The 24,311-nt window shown below is 40.3% G+C and overlaps 1 protein-coding gene across 2 annotated transcripts in view; it reads right to left on the minus strand.

Moving 5' to 3' along the window:
- MCU (mitochondrial calcium uniporter) overlaps window positions 1–24,311 on the minus strand; it is a 177,855-nt gene that overhangs the window by 83,701 nt on the left and 69,843 nt on the right. Inside the window, exon 1 of one of the 2 annotated variants that reach the window (XM_089510393.1) lies at window positions 19,439–19,597. The exons of the other annotated variant lie outside the window; for it this stretch is intronic. The gene's annotated coding sequence lies outside the window, so the exon portion shown is untranslated. Of the gene's footprint in view, window positions 1–19,438; window positions 19,598–24,311 lie in introns of those variants that run through there. 2 annotated transcript variants of the gene reach the window in all.

A 24,311-nucleotide genomic window follows, 5' to 3' on the forward strand; every position in this document is an offset into this window, starting at 1 on the left:
AGCAGCAAGTATGAGTCTAAATCAGCTCAAAGATTCAGGAGGTAATAAAACCAATTCTTCTATTAACATCAGCTGTTATCTTTTCCTTATTTCCCATTGCTCCCTTTTGAATGCATGTGAAAACACTTTTATTACTATGGAAATACAATTTTATTTTCTCCACAAGAGTTCTGAATAATGTTCTTCATCTTCCTTGGAGATTTTTCCTATCAAACATGTAATGCAGTTTTACAACTCTCCTACAACATTGGAGTTCTGCTGCATGGGATTTACCTGTACAAGAAAAATCAGTCTCACAGGATACTCTTCTATTCTAACTGCCTTATTTCATGGCTTTATAGGGCCCTCTAATGTTTGTCATATTGTTTGTTGTTGTTATTTGCCATCAAGTCAACTTCCAGGTTATAGAAATCCTAGAAATAAGAGCCTCCGAGAGCCCTGGTCATCAACACTCTACTCAGGTCTTACAAATTCAGGATTGTGGTTGGAATTGATCAATCTACCTGTAGTGCAGTCTTCCCCTTCTCCTACCATCATATCATACAGACTATGCAAAATCAAATATTAGTTCTTCTTGAAAGCAATGATAGATTCAGCTTTTTTGCTTAAAAACAATAGCAATAGCATTTACATTTCTATACCACTTCATAGTGAACTCAGCACTCTCTAAGCGGTTTACAATCTGTAAGCAATTGCCCCCAACAAGCTCGGTACTCATTTTACTGACCTACAAAAGGATGGAAGCCTGAATCAACCTTGGAGCCCCTGGGATCAAACTCACAACTTTGTGGCTGCAGGACCAGCATTTAACCACTGCGACACCAGGGCTCCTAACAATGCTTTAAATGAATCTCATTTTGTATCCTTGAAAGTTGGAAGAATATGTCAGTTCTCCATTCAGTTTTTAAAAAAACATGTCCCATTTTTCTTTTACGGCAGAACAGGGCAGAAAATTTAGGTATAACGAACTGTCCTGACATTATCAGGATTCCTCCTTCCTTCCCTCAGAGATTCACATACAAACTATTCATTCCTTGCTGGGGTATTCTGGATGAATGGTCTGAATGAGGATCACTAGGAGAGGAAATGAAGAGTCTGATTTCCATAGATATCATCCCCCTCGTCACCGTTCTCGACAAAGATCACTCTTTCTTTGCTGACAAAATCAGCAAAGGAAAATCTGAGGAAGAGAGAGACTTGTGAAGGGGCAAGACTGAACAAGTTTGTTTTTTAAATCAAGTACAGAAAACCCTATGAAATTCATGTGTAACCATAGATCAATAGGCGACTTGAAGGCACATACACAAAGAGAGAAAAAAGTGACATCTTTAACTTCTGAATACTTCAAGTTAAACTTAAAGCAATGTAAAATATTGTCTTCCTGATCTTAGATTAAACATTTTTTAAAAAGAAAATTTTTATCTATTAATATTTTCTCTGGGGAAAATGTCTGGTGGAGTACATGAGGAGCTTTATCTTCATTTATTAACTTAAATATTAATTTTTTGTTGTGTGTCTTCAAGTCATTTCTGATTTATGGCAACTTTAAAGTGAATCTATCACATGGTTTTCTAGGCTGAGAGTGACTCGTCCAAGGTGACCCAATGAGTTTCCATGGCCGAGCATCCAAGCAGGGAATCAAACCCTAGTCTCCAGTCGTAGTCCAGTGTTCAGACATTACACCATGCTGGATTCTGACCTATATCATTCATTTTCAAGGTGGCATCCAATAACATCAGATTAAACAATTTCAACAATCCAAACTATAAGAACTAATTTAAACAGACCCGAAGCATGCCAAACGATTTGACAAGTGAAAACAAGGTAATTGAAATCAATTAAAACACTCTGAACCAATGTCAAACTATAGAACATATTCAGATTTGGATAAAGTCAATTAAGCCCTAGAGGCTTTCATTAAAAATCCATGTTTTCACTTGATGCTGAAGTGACACAAACACTGGTGCCAATGAGGCCTCTAAGGAGAGGGAATTCCATCACCAAAGTGCCATAGCCAAGAAGGCTCTCTTCCACTCATTTCCCCAGAGATCCTTATATGTGTCCCTCATTGGCTGTTAATTTCAAAGGAATTGTCCTCAATGCCCTCTAAATGCTTTAGACTTATCCGAAAACATCTGGGTTTTATACAATACATTATTCCAACCAAGTGATGTGTGAGGCGGGGGTGGTGCCCTCCAGAGGAAATGGAATAAGCCCCAACCATGTTGCTAGGAACATGGAACAAGCCCCAACCATGTTGTTGAATTATTCACACACAGCTGAATGGGATCACGCAACAAAGTACCTCACTCCTGTGGATACATAGCACAGGTGTAATCTGTGTGATGGGTTTTAAATGAGACTTTGTGAATTGATAAATGATTGTTTTAAGAAAGAAAACAGCATCTAACACATGTGTTCAAAATCGACAATTATTCTAAATGAATTAAATTGTGCTCATAAGCAAGAAGTGCCATCACTGACAGTGTGCTTTTTCCACACTGTAAGTCCAAAGTCCACAGTTGCAAGTTCTTAGTTACAACATTCCTCAGTTTGGCGGCACAATCACAGAAGATGGTATTGCCCACTGCTACGCAAAAGGCCTTTCTGGATCTACTTGCAGATACTAGTAATCCACCAGTGGATTAGCAATAATTTCTGACTCCCATTTGTTTAACACCAGCAACCAAGTGATTCTTCCTTCCACAATCACCACACTTTAATGAAGAAATCCTAGATTAACCAAGAGAAAACTGTTGTGTAAAATAATAATAATAATAATAATAATAATAAATATCCCGCCTCTCCCTTGGATCGAGGTGGGTAACAACAAACAAGAGAACAATAAAAATAAAACACAAATAACAATAAATAAAAGCATAACAAGACATGTCAAATCCTAATTCTCCTATCTCCCTCCCACCCTAAAATAACATTAAAAGAACAATTCCCAGTAAAATGCTCAGTAAAATCAATCACAATCTGATGGGAGCAGCTAGGCAAATGGAGAGTGAAATTCCTAGGAAGTCCGTTTGGGAAGGCCTGCCGGAAGAGATCTGTTTTTATTGCCTTCTTAAAGACTTCCAGAGATGTTATATGGCAGATCTCATCCAGCAGGTCATTCCAAATTTTTGGAGTAGCAACAGAAAAAGTCTTCTGGGAAGTCGTCATCAGCAATAGGTTCTTCCCAGAGACCGTTTCACACTACACAATTATAATGTTATGATTCAATTTTAACTGCCATGGCTTTATCCTATCGAGTCCTGGGATGGAGCAGTGGTGGGGAATTCTCAGTCAGAGTTCTCTGGTGCTTTCCTAAATTAAAAGCACCAGGATTCAACAGAATGCAGCCACAGTAGTTGGTGTCATAATTGAAAAGTGTAAAAGAGTCCTGTAATTTATGTTCAGTTCATTTGAACTCAAAAATAAATAATCTATTTTATATACTGTATATATATTTTACAATACATTATGGCTGGTAGATCTTGGGAGTTCTAGTAAAACAACCTAGACTCTAACAAACATTAAGTATGACATAGCAAGCTTCAGCTTTTTGTATTTTTCTCCCAGTTTCAAAATTTCATTTGTAATCCATTTAAATAAATTCACTCTATTGTCCAGATCACTTTGTGCTATCATTTTAATTTTTTCCAAAATGATTATTCCACAAGAAGGAAGAATCATTTTTGTTCATCTCCCATACAATACATAGCTGGAATGCTACAGGCAGCAAACCTCACTAAACTCAGTGGGGCTTACTTCTGAGTAGACTGTACAGGATCATACAGAAAGACCTTATGCATGCAAATCATATGTTCTCCAACTGGACTTCAGCCTCTCCTATATCACACTGTACACAGAAATCCTAATATCTCCCACAATATAATGGAGTTACCCAAGTCAAGCTGCAATCCCAATTTCATTACAGTTTACAAGAACCAACACTTATCTTTTCTGACAGCAGCTTTTTGAATATGGTTCCAAAACCTGTCACTCCAAGCTTCTTAATATAAAATGAGTGAAAAAATCCTTTTTGGCTACAGCTTGTCAGAGAAGTTGAGTCACTGCTGAGCTTCTTGTTTTATCATCAAATCCAATGTCCAATTAACTTAATTACATCTGTAACCTCAATGTGAGGTGGCAGCACTTGCTCTAAAGCAAGGCCTTGAGCATGTCCAAACATTACTATATCTGTAACCTCGCTTTGATTTAATGTGGATTCCCCCCAAGGAGCTTCCTAAACTTCATTCCTTCTGCTACTTCAGCATTTTTTAAATGATGCATAACACTAGCTCAGAGAGACTTCCAATCAATGCTGCAATTTCCCCCTGGCAAGTTAGCCACTGAGTGAAACTGTGATTTTCTGTGTGAAAAACAGCCCACATCTAATCCAATTCTTTAACTAAGAGAGGTATTTTCTATACTTTTTTTTTCTAATTTGTATGAATTTTGACAGTAAACAATGCTACTTTACATGTGTGTGTGTGTGTATAGATATGTATATTAACTGGCTTTCAGCAATTTAATCCTTTCCTTCCCAGTATGAAAGCATCTTGTGCTTAGGAAAGCAACTCACACATACAAAGCAAGAAAAAATCTCTATTGTGATATTTGAAAAATATTAAAATCAAACAAAGTTAACTGCAAAGCCGAGACTACGGCACATCCTGATTCCATAACATCCATACATGGTGTAAGATTTAACTCCAAACTGAAGAAATAAGATTCTCCCAAACAAGATAAAATAATACAAAAATGGACTTTTTGTAGGGGAAACTGCTACACTACTTTATCAGGTCAGCCCTGTGGGGTAATACTACAGATGTTAAATGGCAATGGAGGGGAGGGAGGAGAGAAATAGAGCATTGCTGAATGCCTTCCATCCTGCAGCAGGGACAAGAGGCATTTCCCCACTGCTCTGTCATCTGCGTCCCTTCCACCCTCCAAGGCATTTCACAACATCTCTGTAACAGCATCTCATGGGGTTTGGCAGGTGTGAGGAAGGGAGGTATGGAGCTCTGTGTGTGAAGCATTCTGCTCAATACACATGATTCAGATCTCAGTTATTAGTTGATATTAAAATTATGTGGAAACTATAGCTTAATGAATGGCAGGATCTTAGCAAAGATGAAAGTGTTCAGCATGAATATAGGACTGGTGAAGGAGAAGTACACCTCCATGGTGTTCATCCATTACTTGGTAAGTCAGGATTCATGAAGCCTCCATTCCAAAGGAGAACATTTTTTCAAAACAAGGTCAATTGACAATCAAACCGCTCTTTCAATGTTGCTGAACTTCAAATCCCAACAATCTTGCCCAGAACAGTTAAGGGTGAGACATGCTGGGAGGCGCATTCCCTCCAGAGAGCCACATGATTCTCAGTCTTACCATACAAATTTTTGCTAGGCACAGATACAGCAGAATTGTTTCACTGTGATAAACATTTTTACTACTTGCTTTGCATAAACAATGAGGTTCTGTTTAATGTCTGGGACTAACATTAAATGAAGAGGCCTTTTTTGAAGAGGGTATTACAGCAACCATTTCTGGACTTTCCTTTGTTGATTCATTCACTGTTATACTGTAATGCCATCCAACGATTCAACAATTCTGCAAATATCCACTCTTGCTGTCTGATTTATAGCTAGATGAGTTCTGGCTAGGTTCTATCACGTCATCTTGAAATGTAGACCAAAAGCTAAGCCTTCTGTATTTCTCCCCCTCAATGTTTCTTAAAAGCCTGCCTTATCATTAACAGAAGTCAACTCATTATCTATTTAAAACTCTCCCATCTGTGGAGGCACTATGCCAGGTGGAAAACTGAACCTAACAGCAAATAGGAAATAAGACTGTAGAAGAAACATAATAGATCAGCTTCAACTCTACACTTAATGGAATACTATGATTTAAAAAAATAATACTAGTAACGAGAGTCAGTGTCGTGTAGTGGTTTGAGCACTGGACTACAACTCTAGAGACTAGGGTTCGAATTCCATGGAAATCCACTGCATGACCTTGGGCAAGTCATACGCTCTTAGTCTCAGAGGAAGGCATAGGAACCCCCCCCCCCTTGAATAAATCTTGTCAAAAAAAGAAATCCTGTGATAGGCTCACGTAGAAACAACTTGAAGTTACACAAAAACAACACTAGGAACGTCATTGCTGTCCCCCTTCATTAATGTACATCCTATCCCATGCAATCCAACAAAGTGACAGAATCTCAGGCCTAGTTAAGACTGCCAATGCTACTTGCCCCAAACAGATGGGCAAAGATAATAGCTACCAAACTATTCTTTTTATTAGATTAAAATCCAAGAATTTCTAAATTATCTTTGCCTGCCATTCCTAATGAACCAGCTCCAAGCTATAGCCAGGTTGACACAACTAGGAAAAGTATGGCCATGAAAATGTCTATTTTAGTCAGGGAAATGGGGATGTCTGATCTTTGCACATGCGCCTCAAGATCTAGGGCTTCTCCTAGACAAGTGACTTGAAGGCGAAGAGAGAAAGAGAGAGGGAAATTTTTCATTCCTTCTTGAAAAGAGAGGAGTGACAGTGACTGACAACTCTCCAAGGAAAGGAGAAACATCAAGAAACCCAAGAAATAGGAAGAAGGAACTTCCCCTTCCCAAAAGCCCTGTTCCTTGTTCTGGACAACAAAGTGGTCCGAACACATTTTAGTGAAGGTGATCTCTGAATTACACTCAGGAGCTAGATGATTAAAGGCTTGAAAGGTCAAGCCCAGCAGCTTAAATTGGGCAAAGACACACCCTGGCAGGGAGTAAAGGTTTTTCTAACTATGCATTATGTCTCTACAATGGTAGCAGGTAAGTCACCTTATTCATGCAAATGCTGCATTACCTTGTTAAATGTACTAGTGAAACATTTTACAGTTCCACCTTGAAAAATTCATTATGTGACAAGACTCACCAATGGAATATATAGAGTAAGCTTCAGTTTCAGAAACAATCTGACTAAAGTTCAATTTTGAAGAGCTCTCTAGATGGAGCATTTCATTTGTCTGCTGCTGACTTGGAAAGGGTCAGATAACCAGCTCAAAGCCCAATATCTTATTAAGCAGAAGTAAAATATTGTTCCTATTAAGCTGAAGTCGCACACTGGAGGAACAGCAGCTTGACACAAAATTGACATACGATTTCTTCGTCTGCAATCTCACACACCCTTACGTGAAACTCAATGAGTTCTACTTCTGAATTGGCATGCATGAGAATGAATGTACAGATACTGCTTAAGGCTGAGGAATAAATTCCTAGAAATGCAAATATATCAAGCGATTATGTGGTAACTAGAAAAGATTATTGTAACATCACACCAATCAGACTGATGGTTGAGAAACCACTTGCCTACTATTAATATTATTAAAGGTTCACATACCATAAACTGTGCCTACATGTTCCCCTAATTTCTCAGCATTATAGACAAATCATATTAATTTAAAGACTTGATTAAATTATATTGTGTAGCGATGAAGATGGAGGTGAACTGACTTCATTTTATTGCTCTTGGAATATGTCTGTTCCATCCTATAGTTCTTTTGATATCCAAATACTTCAATAAGGCAGATTTACTAAATCTGTAACACCAGAGTTCCTTCTTAAACCATTAGAAACTCTATCCTCCCAAATCAGCCATAAAATTTATTCCATTAAAGTCAATTAATTATCTATTTTGAAGCTATGAAGTCTTCTCCTCTCTCCTCTCAGGATGCATACATTTTGTTTCTTCAACCATGCCATAACCTTAATCAACAACAGAAGCACTTCCTACAGTTGCACATTAGCAACACAAGTATCTTGTATGATTCACTATCGCATAGGGATTAACTGCCAGTGTAATTTTATTAGCATCCCTACTGTGACCAGCATGCTGGTGGACTGTACTGTACAGATGCTTTCTTTTCTCACTGTTCTCATCTGCTATAGAACAATTTAGCACAGGACAAAAACATATAGTCATCTAAATTCAGTCTTAACAAAGCCATGACTTCACTACAGGACTATCATACTTAACCAAGGAAGACACCTGGAAAACTTCATCAAAGCACTGAATCATTCTGAATAACCTCCAAACACTCTTCCATCTAATTCTGAACTCTTAATTTTGTTTCATTGCTTTTAAACTGACTGAACCAATGGAGTGCCAGGAGAGCAGCAAGTTCACAGGGATCTGTTATGGAGAATTACAGTCGACCCTTTGAGACCCAAAGAGACTATCTGAAGCAATTTGTTTTAACTTGTTTGCATAGATTTTCATTTTGAGAGCCAGTTTTGTGTAGTTGTTTGAGTGTTTGACTGTGATCCTGGAGACAAGGGTTTGAATCCCAGCTCAGCCATGTAAACTCACTGGGAGGAGATCTTGGGCAACTCTCTCAGCCTCAGAGGATGGCAATGGCAACCCCCCCCCCTCTAAAGGAACATGCAAGAAAACCCCATGATAGGGTTGCCTTAGGGACACCATAAGCACACAACATTTTTCAAATCTTTTCACAGTCATTCCAGGACAATATAAACCAAGGAAACCATTTCAAGCTGACATATGAAACAAAAATAGCATGGGAAGAGACTGAGTTTTTTTTCAATGGTGGCTAATTCTCACTGGGGCTGGTGGGGCAGAGGGCCTGGCAGTTAATAGTAGGCAGGCAGAGACAACAGAGACATAAATTGAGGCAGGCAAGTTAACTCTCTCATACATATACCCACATGTATATGCGCACACCTGTGAGTATATGCATGAGAGTGAAAGTCACACTTTTTCAGCCTCAGAGGGAGGCAAAGACAAATCTCATCTCTTTAGTCTAAACAGTTGCCCCTCTATTTTTGCAAAGAATCCATTTCAGACCCCCCCCCCCCCATGAAAACAGAAAATCGCTTATATTCAAACCCCATTGGCTTGAATGGCAGCATGCATCCACGGGTGTGCACTGTGGCTGCATGCCCCATTTTGTCCCCCTCCATTTGCCGCCTGCAAATGGGCGAGGGACACAGACTTCAAGTCTGTGAAAATGGAGGGGTGACTGTATACTTAAAGAATCATATACATTTGAATTAAGATGAGGGACATTTCTGTTACTATTTTTATTGTAATTGCTATGCTATATGTAGACTAAGAGAAAGTACAGAACAGGAAAATCAAGCCCTTGAATTATCTTTTTTATTCTTGTGTTTCTTCTTCTATGGTAAAAGTAATATCTAGATTTTCATTCAAGCCCCAACTTGAACAAGGATAGGTATGTTCTTCCAGGCGCTCATTGCTAATGTTTCTGTAGGTGCTTTAGGGGATCTAGCAGGAAAAACCCAAACAAGCTCTTTAGGAATTACCTTCTCTCATTCTTGTTGTTATACGTCTTGACGTTGTTTCCAACTTACGGTGACTCTAAGGTGATCCTATCACAGGATTTTCCTGGCAATGTTTCCTTCTTTCTCTCTTGGCTTTATACCCCATCTTTCTCTCAAAATGGGATTCAGAGGGTTTTGTTCAGAGGGGGGTCTGCCTTCGCCTTCCCTTGAGACACAGAGTGTGTGACTTGCTCAAAGTCACCCACCAAGTGCAAGTGGGGATTCGGACCCTGGTCTCTAGAGTCATAGTCCAATGCTCAAACCATTACAAGGATCTACTCTCTATGTCTAGTAGTGCACAATCTAGTTTAAAAATCATGCAGCTGTACCTAGCTTGACTGGAAGCAGGAGCAAGAAGAGAAAGGGAGGGAAGGGAAGGAGGACATGCCACACACATTTTCCACTCAGCGGCCTGCTTTTGTGTGCATTCCACTTGTGTGCCAGGAGAACCTTCAGCCCACCTCCTTCTGTGTGTTACCAGTGCAAAGTTTACAAACTCTGTCAAAGTACAACCACACCTCACAGATGGAAGCAGTCCAACAGCTGCTTGCCATAGTTGCTTATTCTTTATTTCTGTGGAAGAGAAGAAGAGAGGCAAGTTTTGTTCCTTCTATATCATTTCTTTGCCATTTTTGTCAGAAAGGACCAATACTAAACAAACATTTCTATGCATAGCCTGTCTCCTTATGTTGCTGTCTCCATCCAAGTCTCTTCTGTGTGCAATTTTACTAAGAGCGGGGCCCAAAACTACTCCAGCAACATACTTCATGTATCTCCCTTTATTCCACATAAATTTATTTCCAGTCAGTCATGGCTTTTCTGAGAAGTAGAAAAAGGAGGTTTTTTTATAGCAAAATTCCCAAGTCATGTAAGCAAACAAGCCAAAAGGGAAAAAAGAAAAGAATGAATGAATGAAAGAAAGAAAGAAAGAAAGAAAGAAAGAAAGAAAGAAAGAAAGGCTAACCTAGAGCTTCAGGACAATTGTCAGGGGAGGCACAACTGAGAAGTCTGGAAGGAACATATGCATGAATCAAGTACCCAGAATTAATTCCATGAATTAATTTCCATCAAGTTCAGTGGCATTTAGCTCCAAATAAATGCATACTTGGGAATGGAGCCACAGACACACAGCACTGCCATTTCTAAAACTTTTCTTTTAACCCAGTTGAACATTAAACATCCAAGTTTCCAGCTATCATTTTTATCACTGATCATATGAAGGGACCATGGGGGCATTTTCATCATCGTTTTAGGCCCCTAAACCATTTTAGGCCTGGAAGAGGGCTTTTTTTTAACAACAGGAAGTGACCAAAGTTCCTTCCTGTTTTAAGAAAGGCTTTTCCTAGGCCTAAAATTTGCTGTATCAGTCATGCCTTTTGCACTGGATGCTATTCCACATGTCTTGTGGGAGGTGACATTCTCCCTCTTTTCTTTGCCAGTTGTCTGTGGCCCTGGATCATAAAGAGAACTGGAACTGCCTGCTTCCAACCTGTGAGCTTCATACTAACTTCTTGATGGTAGTGTTGAATGAGTATAAAAACTTCACACCAAAAATGGATGCTTTGTCCCAGGTCTACAATATAAAAAGCTGGATGCTAGTCTAGGAAATCACTGAAGTCCCCAGAGCCATGCACCTTTGTATATCATGCAACCAGACACATGTTATGTTTTTGCTACTTTTATCAGCTACAAGGTACATGAGAATCTCCTTTACACTTCGCTTTGTTTCTGTATCCATTTAGCTCCATAGTTCGTATGGTCTTACTTTATTTCAGCAAATCTTCATTTCTGATTTGGCTAAGGTCTGAGTAGATCAGGCCCCTGAGCTCAGGATAGTGGGAAAAGAGCAGCATAGTTTTTAAGAAAGAGTCAACTCAAAACCATCTGTCACAGGGTGGGGATGCGATGAGAACAAGAATTCAAAACCCTACCCACCTCAATGACAGAGCGTATTTCTTTGGATATGTTAAGAATACACAGTTAAATGTAGCTAAATAGTAACTAAGATTGCTGTTGATAGCAGTTAGTAATGTTAGACTTAGCAACTAGGGCCCAAACAGACAGGCCAAAATAAAGCTGCTTTGGGTTGGGTCACTTTTGAGGTATGCTGTTTAAATGATGCTGTTTAAAAAGGCCAGAAACTGCCCTAAAGCCATGCTCCAATCCTAAGGACTGGAGTGCAGCTTTGGAGCAGCTTCTGGCCTCTTAAGATGCGTGTGTCATTTAAACAACATACCTCAAAAGTGACCCGAAGCAGCTTTATTTTGGCCTGTCTGTTCAGGCCCCAAGTCTGGTAAATCAGACTTGGAAATAGATTAATCTTGTTTTCTTCCAAACACAGGCTCATTCTCTCCCATTTTTGCATCCACATGTCACTTTAGAAAAAGAAAGACAGCCCTTATGCACATATTTGAATGCAATTTTCTTCCAAGTAAGCACATTTTTATAAGCAATTTGTTATTGGAAAATTCCTTTTCAAAATTTGGAACAACCAAAAAAAAAATTCTCTCTCATTCCTCCTTCTAACATCCTCCTTCCAACCCAGAGGATGCTTCTCCCCTGCCTATAGAAAGAGACTTTCAGTTTCTCCATCCTGCAAGAATCTATACGCTACTAAACATGCAGCTGACATACAGTAATTGCCAGTTCCAGCCAACTTCAACCTGTCCTCCTCCTGGTGAAAGAAAAAGAAGGATCTGTACAAAGACAAGTGTTTAATATCCTTTTGCCTCATTCCATAAGATGTCGAACACAACAGCAGGCTACATACAAGGTTTTCTACACTCTCTCCCACAAGCAGATGGTCGTTGCTGTGGGAGGAGGAGCGTGAAGGATGGAGCAAGTTTATGCAAGGAAGCCAAGTTCAAGATGTTACCAAATAAGGAATGTCTACCAAAAGCAAGCAAACAACTGAGAGGTCTGTCAATGAACGGTTCTTTACAGCTGACAGACATATCAACCAAAGAACAGAAAGAAAATATGTCACAGATTATATTTGGTTCAAAATTTGTGTAGAGTATAAAATTTCACATACATTTAAGTTTTAATGTAATTATCCACCCACTTTTTTTTTTGCATTTCATTTCCATCTGACATCACTGTTAGTATTTTATGTACACCCATAGTTATATACATATGTCCACCAAGCATAAACCCTCCAGATATCTGGAGGAGCAGTAAGGAACTGCAACCCTGTGGATTTTGCCGGGATGCAACTGCATGCTCTCTCAGCATTTGCTATACTGGCTAGCCCTAATGAGACTTGCTATCCAACACTATTTGGCAGGCCACAGTGGCCCACGCTTGTTCTAAACCAGTGATCCCCAAACTCTTCTAGGTGTTTTGGACTTCATCTCCTATAAGCCTCAGCCATCTTGGCCAATGGGATGGAATTCTGGGAGCTGAATCCAAAACACCAGGGCAGCCAGTTTGGGAACCACTGTTCTAAAACATCAAAGATCATGCCATACAAGCACAAAGTGCCACAAGCCTGTTTGTGATATGAAGTGATGTTTTGCTTTTTATAAGTTCATTACCTTCCTCATCCTTCTAAGTACACCAAGATGGTTTCTGCTTCCAGGCACCAGAGTTGCCCTGATCTCCCTGTTACCTGGAGTCCTCCGTTCTGATGCTGGGCAGCTGTTCACATACATGTCCCACTATGGCTCCCAGCTCTGATGCCACTACCACACACTGTTTGCTCTGAGGATAGAATGAGGCACCCAGTCTCGATCACATGGCTGGACATCTCGTTCTTACCTCAGAGTAAGCAACGTGCAGCAGCAACATCAGGTGGCAAAGTGGGTGGGATGCATTTAAAGAGTTGCCCAGAATCAAAACATAGTTAGGAAGATCTAGAGCAAAGAGGGTGTTTTAAAAATAAGGTTTAAAAGGGTTATACTCCAGTTCTCATGTTGAACAGGCCAGATGTTATCTAGACTGTTTGCACTAGACTCCAAAATTGGTCCTTGCATCATTCAGACTCCCTGCTGGGGGGACGGGAGAGGGTATTTTATTTGGCCTGTGTAGACAGGACCCAGGCAGAGATTTTGCACAATACCACTATATCTAGCCTAAGAGTATTTTTAATTTATAGGCTCAATCTGCACATCATAATGAACTAGGGCTCCTTTGGAGCCCTGATGTGTTGCTTGTGAGGAGCACACTGCCCAACTATTCCAACTTTCATTGGGTTAGGTTAAACAAACTATAGATATTTATTCATGGTTTACTTAACATGACACATAAATAGGGCAGGAGCTGAGGCTCTGGGTTGTCCTTCCTAAGCAAGCTAGAGAAATAAATCAGTTTCTTCTGGGTTTATAATTTACAAGCTTAGTGAAAGAGCAACATATCAGAGTTCGAGCTTCTACTAAGTTCAGGTGTCACATTAAGTTAGTGGGCATCTTATGGATTGGGATGGGACACATCCATTCCTCCAGGAAAACAGAGGGCAATGCCCACCTAGATGTACTATTGTAAATTTGGGGCAACAAAAATTGTGAATATGGGGAGAAGTAAAGGGGACTACTAGATCAGCCAAAGGTGGAACTTGCCCATCAAGAAGACCATGAGCCAAAGTGCTCTGATTTGTTTAGCTGCTTCCAGGTGCAGCAGAAGTGCATACCAACACTTGGCTCATTCAAAATAGGGAAGAATATTTGAGAATTCAGGCTTGTTGTGATATTCAAACACATCAATCTTTTCCATCTCTTTGAGTTTTCACAAAATGAGAAGGGTGTTTTGTCACAATATTCCAGTTCCCATTGTATGCATCTGAAGGCAAATAATAAATAATTATTACTCACTGGGGTGAACTTAATTTACCAACTTAAAAAAGAGCTCAATGGTCCATTGCACAATTAAAATCAGTATAAGATAAGATATCTTTATGCAATATATACAGTTACTTAATACCTGTTGTACTCCAATGTACAACAGATTTTAAGTACATGTAGTTCAAGGTTTCGTGATTCCTCATATACCAGCACTGTCATATCTGCCTCCCCATAGACTTTGAACCATAAGGGTTCAAATAATCACTGAACTTTTGTTACTTGCATTACTGCAAGAGTGATATTCCCTGTAAATATTTTTATAGTACAAATATCTCACATGGAGAAGTACTGAATCACGTTCCCCTGTTAAAGTTTGAACCAGAGCTTTAAATCTTCCTTGATAAACACTGTGTTGTACTCTTAAGCATGTCCCATGGGTGTGGACTGAAAATATGCAGCAGACTCTGTGAAAATCAACATTTACATGTCTATTCAATGTCTGAATGGAAGACAGCCAGAAAATAAGCATCGTGATTTATCACTCTGTATTTATAACTAAGTTGTGTTGTTAATACATGTATCAGTGACGAGAGCATTCATCAAAAAGTCACAGTGGGATAATAGTGAATGAAGCTTCAAACTAACTAACATGTCTCACCAACAAATTGTGAACAAACCTTTACAGCTTATTAGCTAGTTCTAGTAGTTTTTAACCTTGTCTGACTTTTAAATAGCTTATGAGGGACACACATAAATTTACCTTTTAAAATTAGGTACCGATAAACTCTTTAATTCATCCACTAGGAGGCAACAGTTCCTTAGTAAATGTGAGCTCTTGATAAACATCTGTTGAATTGGCCAAGTGTTAGGGTTTGGAGGGCAAAACAGCAACTTCACCTCAGCCTCTGTTTTCTACTACAGTAGTAAAATGAGATCGTTCACTTCCACATTAAGACCAAGAATGAGGCAGCATGGGAGAATCACAACTGCACTTCAGCTAGCATTGCTTACAGTAGTTATGTGACACCATGGCTTGTGGAAATCAGAGCTGCCAAAGAAATAAATCACATTCTTTGAAAGGGGATCACACAAGCATCTGCTCAAATTGTTTAAAAGTCTGTCACAGCCAACAACTTTCCTTAACCAAACTTGGTTTAGTTTATAAAAATATTATCTTTTTGTAGCCCAATATGATATGCGAAAGGGTGAAGTCAAAGAAAAGGAACAAAAATCCAGTGCTTTCTTTGCTATTCCGTGCAAATTAAAGCAAATTTATTAAGATCGCTGGGATCACTGTTCTCCCTATCAATAAGTTAATGTCAACAGTCAAGAAGAAATAGCACACGTGTGTCTACTTGTCCCATTCACAGGGGCAATCCCTTATAATCAAAATAAAAGCATACTTCTTACAGCATTCTGGTTTCTGTCATCAGTAACACAAACATGACAAAGCCAAGTACCGCTGGATTCCATAATCTGATCCAGTGCCTTGTAAAATTTCCTGATCAACTGGAGAAGTCTGTTCTACATGACAAGATGAAGCAGCAGTTCATGAACTACTTGTCAAACACAGGTCAAGCAACTTCAGCAAGCTCTCCCTATCAAAGAATAACAACAACATCTCAAACTATACTGTTCTCATAAAATCGCCAGAACAATGCAGGGTGCCATTTACTGCACACCTAGCAATGTAATCTTGAATGAAAATGAACACAAAATGATCGGTTTTTCTTAAAGACAGTAAAGGGATTATACTTGAACATGACTGATTATACAGTAGTAGGAAAAATAACAAAAATTGGCAAGATGAGCATGGAAATAAATTCTATTGTTTTTCATGTACAACTTTTATTGATATATTAAGAATTAATAACTCCACGCAACCATGCTCATCAAAACTATTTTATTCTCCAACAATAAAGCAAGGTAACAAAGCTACAACCAGACATACTAACATTATCAATAAATCTTGCCCTTCAATGAAGATACTGACAGCTGTTAGGTCTGTTTTCCAAAATGCTCTGTATGATTATCACTCACTTCCAGATAGACTTTTGCTGAAGTAACAAAACTGAACAAATATTTCATTCAGATTATGTAGCTGATGAGACTGGCAGAGGCTTGTTCAACTGTATATTTCCTTCTCTCTATGTACTTCTACCCAAGTTGTTCTCCTCAGGCCCAACTGTTGGCTACAAAGAACAAAAATTAGTTTGCTTGATCGGTTTTATTTGCCCAATTTAACCCACCGCCTAATCTTTCAGACCACAGAAAGATAGAAAGGTATTGAGATGACTGTAAGAAAAATGTTGTAATGAGGTTGGAGGTGGACAGGGAATACAGCATCAGCCGTTATTAATATTATATGAAAGACAACAGTAACTGGACTTCCAAAGACACAATGGAATATGATTCACTCTCTACTGTATATCCAGAGTTCAATTAAATGCAATCCAAACATTAAGGAAGTAAAATATAACCAGGAAGGTATGAAAGCTGTTATCTACAACTGCAAAAGAGGAGTACAAAGTTCAGCAACAGGCGTTTCACAGAGTTTTTGTATTGTTTATGTATTTCCGTTATGAATTCCTTGCTACTATGTGAATATTCTACAACTTTCATGTTACTTGGATTTCATTCCTTGAGTACTGACTTACTCATACTGATGCATCAAAAACGCTTTTATTATAGGTTGAGTCTCCCTTACCTGGAATTTCAAAATACTCCAAAAACTAAAACTTCTTTCATGTCTGAGAGAGTGACACCTTTGCTTTCTGATGGCTCAAAGTGCACAAAACTTTGCTTCATGAACAAAATCATTTGAAATATTTTTAAAAACATTTATTATATTTACTGTATTTATACCAGGCTCTTCAGCCCTAAAGGCTCTCAGAACAGCTTACAGATAGTTATTCAGACGGTTCAGGCTATGTGTATAAAAGTATATAGGAAACAGAAATGAATTTTGTGTTCAGACTCGGTTCTTGTCTCCAAGGCATCTCATTATCTACCTATAGGCAAATACAGGAACTCCAGAATCAACAATAATATTATTATTAATAATAATAATATTCCAAAACACTTTTGATCCCAAGCATTTTGGACAGGGGAGACTCAACCTATATTTAACAACTTCAACGCCAAAGGCAAAAGGTGCCATGGGAGGAGAATGCTGTGCCCAGATTTACACGCTCGCCGCATTGATTTCTAACCAACAACTTTGCTTAGAGACAAGTCAGTGGGGGAGAACACACACGTACTTCTCACAACTGTCAGAAGCGACAACTGGCGGGAATCCAAAGAGCCTTAAAGGGAGAAAGGGAGGGAGAGGGAAGCCCTGCACAACCTCTCCGTTTCCTTTTTTATTATTATATTTAAGTGCTAGAGCCCACACTGCCCCTCCAACGAAGGAACAGTGAGCCAAAACTGGACTTCCATCATCCCAAAAGGGGACTTTCAGGAGCAACCTTTTCCTCCTTTTTAAAAAGGAAATCAATTCAGTGAAGTAATAACAAGGAGCTGAGATTAAAAATAAAATGAAACGAATGATGGAGGGGATGCAGTAGAAAAGAGAAGCAGGGAAGTTGCAGGGTCTCCAAGGGTGCATCTACACTGTAGCCACACTGGACCCCAATTTGGGAGAAAGCGTGTGTGCCTGTGTGTGTTGTGCACCTTCAAGTCATTTCTGGCTTAAGGGGAACCTACCCTTGGGTTTCCTTGGCAAGATTTGTTCAGAGGGTTTTTTGCCATGGCCTTCCTGTGAGGCTGAGAGAGTGTGACTCACCCCATGGCTTTTTTTATGGCCAAGTAGACATTCAAACCCTGGTCTCCAGAGTCCAACACTTCAAGCCACTGCCACTCAATTAAGGAGTTAAATCCACTAAAAGGTATTTACTTTCAACAGCCTTTTCAGGAGGAATTCCAAAACGTCCTCCATTCTGAGCATGACTAAGAAGCATGAAATTACACTTCTATGAGTGTTCTTAGTTTTTATTTGGTGATGTCCTACATTTTCCTTGACTGCCCTACATTTGTCCCCTCCACTGCCTTGAGGACATCCGGTCACCTTGAACAGATCCCATCAATCCATCAATCAAAAGTGCTGTGTGGGATCTATAGTCCCACAAGGCCCTTCGCCTTTGACTGTGGTCCCATCCCAGTATGGGATCTGAAGCAACAAAACTCTTTCACTTTTTGTTGTGGCCCTGCCCCATTGTGGGATTTGTAGTCCTGCAAGGGCTTCCACCATTTGCTTTGGCCCTGTCCCATTGTGGGATTTATAGTCCTACAAGGACTTCTACCATCCCAGTGTGCGATCTGTACTCCTTTCAGCTTTTGCTGTGGCCTCATCCCATTGTGGGATCTGTAGTCCCACAAGGTCTTTCACCTTTTCCTATGGTCCCATCCCATTGTGGGATTTGTAGTCCCACATGCTCTTTCACCACCCCACTGTGGGATCTGTAATCCCACAAGGTCTTTCACCATCCCACTGTGAGGTATATAGTCTCACAAGCGTTCACCTTTTCCTATGGCACCATCCCAGTGTGAGATTTGTAGTCCCACAAGGTCTTTGACCACTCCACTGTGGGATATGTAGTCCCACAAGGTCTTTCACCTTTTGCTGTGGCCCCATCCCACTGTGGGATCTATAGTCCCACAGGGCCTTTCACCATCTGAGTGTGGGATCTGTAGTCCCACAAACTCTTCCACCATCTGAGTGTGGGATCTGTAGTCCCACAATGTCTTTCACAATCCCACTGTGGGATCTGTAGTCCCACAAAATCTTTTACCTTCCCACTGTGGGATCTGTAGTCCCACAAGGCCTTTCACCATCCCAGTGTGGGATCTGTAGCCCAAGAAGGTCTTTCACCTTTTCCTATGGCCCCACCCCACTGTGGGATCTATAGTCCCCCAAGCTCTGCCCCAAAAAGGGTGCTCCCTTCCCCCCCTCCTCCCTTCCCAACCTGCCCCCTACATATCCCAGGGGTCTTGCAGGAAGGGCCTGTGTGTCTGTTGCGGGTTGAGAGCGATATGAAACCGGGTTGTGCCTACAGTGCAGACTAGTGCGCCCCCCAAGGAGCCCACTGCAGCAGCAGGAAAGAGCAGCAGCCTCTCCCTCCTGCTCCTCTTCTCCCTCCTGCTCCTCTTCTTCCTCCTCCTCCCAATCACCGCAGCGCCTTCTCTCCCCTTGGCTCTGCATTGATCCGCCCAAGGAGAAGGAGGAGAGGGAAGCCAAGGGAAGGAAGGAAGGAAGGAATGAAGGAAGGCGGCCCAGCCTCTGATTCAGCCGCCAAGGGGACTCACCGTCCGGTGCCTCTGCTGCCGGTGCCTGCCCAGCCCTGGGAAGCACCCTGAGGCTGCCACTCCCGCATTGCCATTACCACTGCTGCCTCCTCCTCCTCCTCCTCCTCCGGCGGGAGTCCTGGCGAGGAGGAGGAGGAGCAGCCGAGCTCTGCCCGCCGTGGCCGCCATCTCACGACTGGAAGTGGCCCTGCTCTCCGGCAGGCAGCGCTGCGGGGCTGCCGGAAAGGGGGCGGGGATAGAACGCCTCTCAACCAATGGCGGGGACCGCCTGCCAGTCCCGACCCGGTGGCCAATCGCCGGTGGGCAGCCAGGAGGAGGGGGCGGGGCGGAATGCTTAAGGGGAGGTCTCTCAAAGATAGAGAGAGAGAGAGAAACAGAGGGGGTGTTTTTTAGGGCAGGTAGGAAAGGTAGAGAGTGGCTCAGTGATTTAAGCGATGTATCAGGGACTCTGGAGACCCGGGTTCGAGCCCCGCTGTGGGTGACCTTGGGTGCAAAGTCACACTCTCTCAGCCACAACCAACCATGACAAGAATAGCTCTCTGAAGAAAAAGTTGCCAAGGAAGTCCCATTGATAGTTTCCTTATAAGTCAGAAATTAATTGAAAGGCAAACAACAACAACAGAATTCAGTAAACATATGTATTACATTATTAATATATATATTTAGTGAATATAATATATATTATCTAAATATATAACTATATTCATAGTTATATAAAGATATTTACTGAATATATGCTTATATATATATATTCAGTAAATATAGATGTATTTACTGAATATATAAATATATTATAAATATATAAAAATATATAAATTATATATATATATATATATATATATATACTGGATATAAAATATTTATTATATCTAGAGATATAGATATATAATATATATAAATATTATATATTCAATATGTATATATATATATAATTTATATATAAATATATATCTTATATTTATATATTTATATTATATATATATAATTTTTATTTTAAATTATATTAAATTATTTTATTATAAATTGTAATATGTGTGTGTGTGTGTGTGTGTGTGTGTGTGTACCGTATGCCACCCTATGAGCTTCATCTCAGCCATAGTGGACGAATGCAGCATGATGAGTAATTCTATAGGCCCTTCTTGCCTCTTATAACAACTAGTTGCTGACCAAGGTACTTGAAGAAATTATTTATATAGGCAGCAGTGTTAAGAAAGGAGAGTTGTTTTTGATGTTGTTGTTGTTGTTGTTGTTGTTGTGTTTCTGACTCATGGCGGCCCTAAGACCCTAAATTCCCACACCAAATTGTGTTCAATAAAACATATCCCACGATGTGAGCTTCGTCTTGGCAAGTCTTCAGAGGGAGGTTTGCCACTGCCATCCTCCGAGGCCGAGAGAGTGTGACTCGTCCAAGGTCCCCAACTGGGTTTGCATGGCCAAGACAGGGTTCGGACCCTGGTCTCCAGAGACAAAGTCCAACACTTGTACCGCTATACCACACTGCCTCTAAGGAAAGACAGAGACAGAAAGACAGACCCAAATCCCTTAGTGTGTATCCACACTGCAGAATTAAAGCAGTTTCACACCGCTTTATCTGCCACGACTCCATCCTACAGAATCCTGGGATTTGTGGTTTGGTGATGCACCAGAGCTCCCTGTCAGACCAGGCCGAATACCTCAGTGAACTACAGATCCCAGGATTATGTAGGATGGAGCCTTGGCGGTTAAAGTGGTGTCAAACCTCTTTAATTCCACAGTGTGTATACAGAGCTTAACTGTAGTTTTGTGAGATAAAGCCTGTTTAAGCTTAGGAGTTGAATCCCGAACCAGGAGTGCAATTCTACAGACCTTCTCCAAAGTCCAGTCTCACTGGGTGCAACTGGGTTTATTCCATAATGAGGGACTCTAGCATTGCGACAAGGACATTTCGTTGTGATCAGTGAACTTTCTGTTTATACTGTGGAATTAGCCTCTCGAAAAGCTATCTGATTTTAATGGGGCCTGGACTTTATTCCAATCATCAGTGCCCTGAATAACCAACACAAGGCATTTAAACATAGACAGCTGAATCTGTCATAGGACTGCCATAATGACTTATCCAGCTCTGTCATTGTAAGCATTAATGTCACATGGAAATGTTGCTGTCAGTCCTATGTCTACAGCTATCTGATGGGTGTCTAATCAAAATGATGCATAATACAGTACATTATTATTATTATTATGCTTTCTTTATATAGCGCAGTAGATTTACACAGCGCTGTGCATACAAACAATAAAATAGATAAAGTAAACCTGCCCATGGCTTACAATCTAAGAAATAATAGCATAATACATATAAATAATACATAACAATACAGGAGAAGGTACAATAAAGTAAAGCAGGCAACAAATTAAAAACGTCAAATAACAAATAATAGTCACGCAATGCCTATTTTTTTAAATGTAAATTTTATCGAATGTCAAATATTATATTTTATTGTTGTTTTGTTCTGTAACCCGCCTTGATTCCTTCGGGAAAAGGCAGGATATAAATAAACTATATTATTATATTATTGTTATTGTTATTAGTCTCCCTTATCTGGCCAGCATGATGTAATGATTCAAGTGTTGAACCAGAGCTGCATCTGCACTGAATGTACATGGAGCTCATCCTGGGACATCTTTATGCATATTGTGGGTGCGGAAAATAGATTCTTGGGACCAGTATTTATACCTGAAAACTCAGCTCTAGGGATGGTCTATCTTGCAAGGCATCAAAGGCTTGCTTTGGGTGCAAGGAGATCCTCTGTCTCAAGCATGTGTAGAGAGATCTTGTAGCATCTTTGAGACTAAATGAAAGAAAGAAGTTAGTAGCATGAGCTACTTAGGTCTATGAAACACTTAGGTCTATGAAAGTGCATGCTGCCAACTTCTTTCTTGCAGTTAGTCTCAAAGGTGCTTCAGGATCTCTCTACATACTGATTCTACAGACTAACACAGCTATATCTTTGAATTCTACCACTTTGTCCAAAGGTGCAAGAGGAAATACAGATGGCTTAGAGGAAGGAAAGAGCAATCAGTACTCCCATTTAGCTTTGATTGTATGATTTCTTGGAGTGTCCACGTGCCTCAGGTCTCACTCCTTTTCTCTTGGGAACCTAAACTAATGTTCCTAAAAACACCCAGGGGTAGCCTGAATGCCAGCCTGTAAGAAATACCCCTCCACACCATCTGAACGGAGATCAAAAACAGCAAAATGCAGGCCTGTGACTAACATCTCAGTTTTTTCCCTCCTGTATCGTTTTTAACACCATGCCTGATGAAGAAGCCAGTGGAGCTTCGAAAGCCTGCAGCATGTATATTGTGAATTTTAGTTGTTCCAATAAAGGTATCACCATTTGGTGGATTTTTTGATGTTACCGGTGTTCCTAAAGGTCATCAAGAACATAGTGGCTCCAGGTATGGAACATGAAAATATGGGGACCCCAAATATAGCATGGAGTATGCAGATGTGTGAGGGCATCTGGAGAAGGTAGCTGCATATGGCTGGATGCATTAAACTTCCTGATTGCTTTTCTGTATGCTGTGGGAAAAACAAGGCTCAGAAGATCACTGGCCTTTCCAGTTTCCCTGTGAATGAGTTTAAGAAAGTCCTGTTTCCCCAATGGGAGCACCATTTAAATTCTTAGAATATCTGGTGTGTCTGTAAATTCCAAAAGAGAGGCTCTGTGATTCTTGGAAGGTTCTTTCCTCTCCAGTTTTTACTTTGAGAGTGAAAGTGTAACCGTACTATACAATTGTAGAACTCTGGCACCACTTTGACTGTCATGGCTCCATCCGGCAGAATTATGGGTTTGTAGTCTGATGATGGTACTCAGAATTCTCAACTAGAGAGTCCTAGTCATGTTTTTCAGGGGTACACGCTATAGTTGTGTAGCAGAGATAATTAAATTTTCACACCAAATTATTTTCTAGGGCAAAGCCATGACAAATAAAGTAGTATGACAAATAAAGTAGTATGAAACTAATATAAAGGGGTAGTGAAATTTGAGGGTAGTTCGGGGAGGATTTCCTATTCCAACCAGTGTTTTTGTGTCAGCTGTTCCAAAATGTGCTGCCCGTGAGAAGGGAGTTGGAGCAACATTTCCCAGGTGTAATGTGCACTGCAGAATTTATGCAGCTTGACACCATTTTAACTGCCATCGTTCCATCCTATGCAACCCTGGAATTTGTAGTTTGTCGTGGTATCAGAGCTCTATGATAAAGAAGGCTAAATATCTCACAAAACTACCAATGCCAGAATTCCACAGCATTAAGTATAAGTAGTATCAAACTGCATTTTTTCCTACAGTGTAAATGGAACCACAGGTTTTTTGAGAAAAACCCTCTCCACTTTGAAACATGTTCTATTCCCACCCCAATAGGCTCAGCAATACCTATAATGTTCCTTGTTGGCAATTGTGAGCAATATCCAATGGCTGACACATGCTGGGATCTATAGAATATATGCTAATCCAATTTATTTAAATCATTTTAATTCATAGAATCATAGAATCGTAGAGTTGGAAGAGACCCCAAGGGCCATCCAGTCCAACCCCTACCATGCAGGAACTCACAATCAAAGCACCCCCGACAGATGGCCATCCAGCCTCTGTTTAAAAACCTCCAAAGTAGGAGACTCCATTACTCTCTGAGGAAGTGTGTTCCACTGTTGAACAACTCTTACCGTCAGGAAGTTCTTCCTAATGTTTAGGCAAAATCTCTTTTCCTGTAGCTAGCATCCATTTGTTAAATGGATTTCCCCTCCAAATAAGCTGCAAGGCCAAGTGAGGTTTGAACAGGAGTTTCCTTTCTTCTTGTGAAACACGCTAAACACTCACCTCGCTCGCTGTTGTCT

Source organism: Sceloporus occidentalis, unplaced genomic scaffold (assembly GCF_023333645.1).
Source record: "Sceloporus occidentalis isolate IW3139 unplaced genomic scaffold, rSceOcc1.0.p SCAF_2, whole genome shotgun sequence".
Taxonomy (NCBI): domain Eukaryota; kingdom Metazoa; phylum Chordata; class Lepidosauria; order Squamata; family Phrynosomatidae; genus Sceloporus; species Sceloporus occidentalis.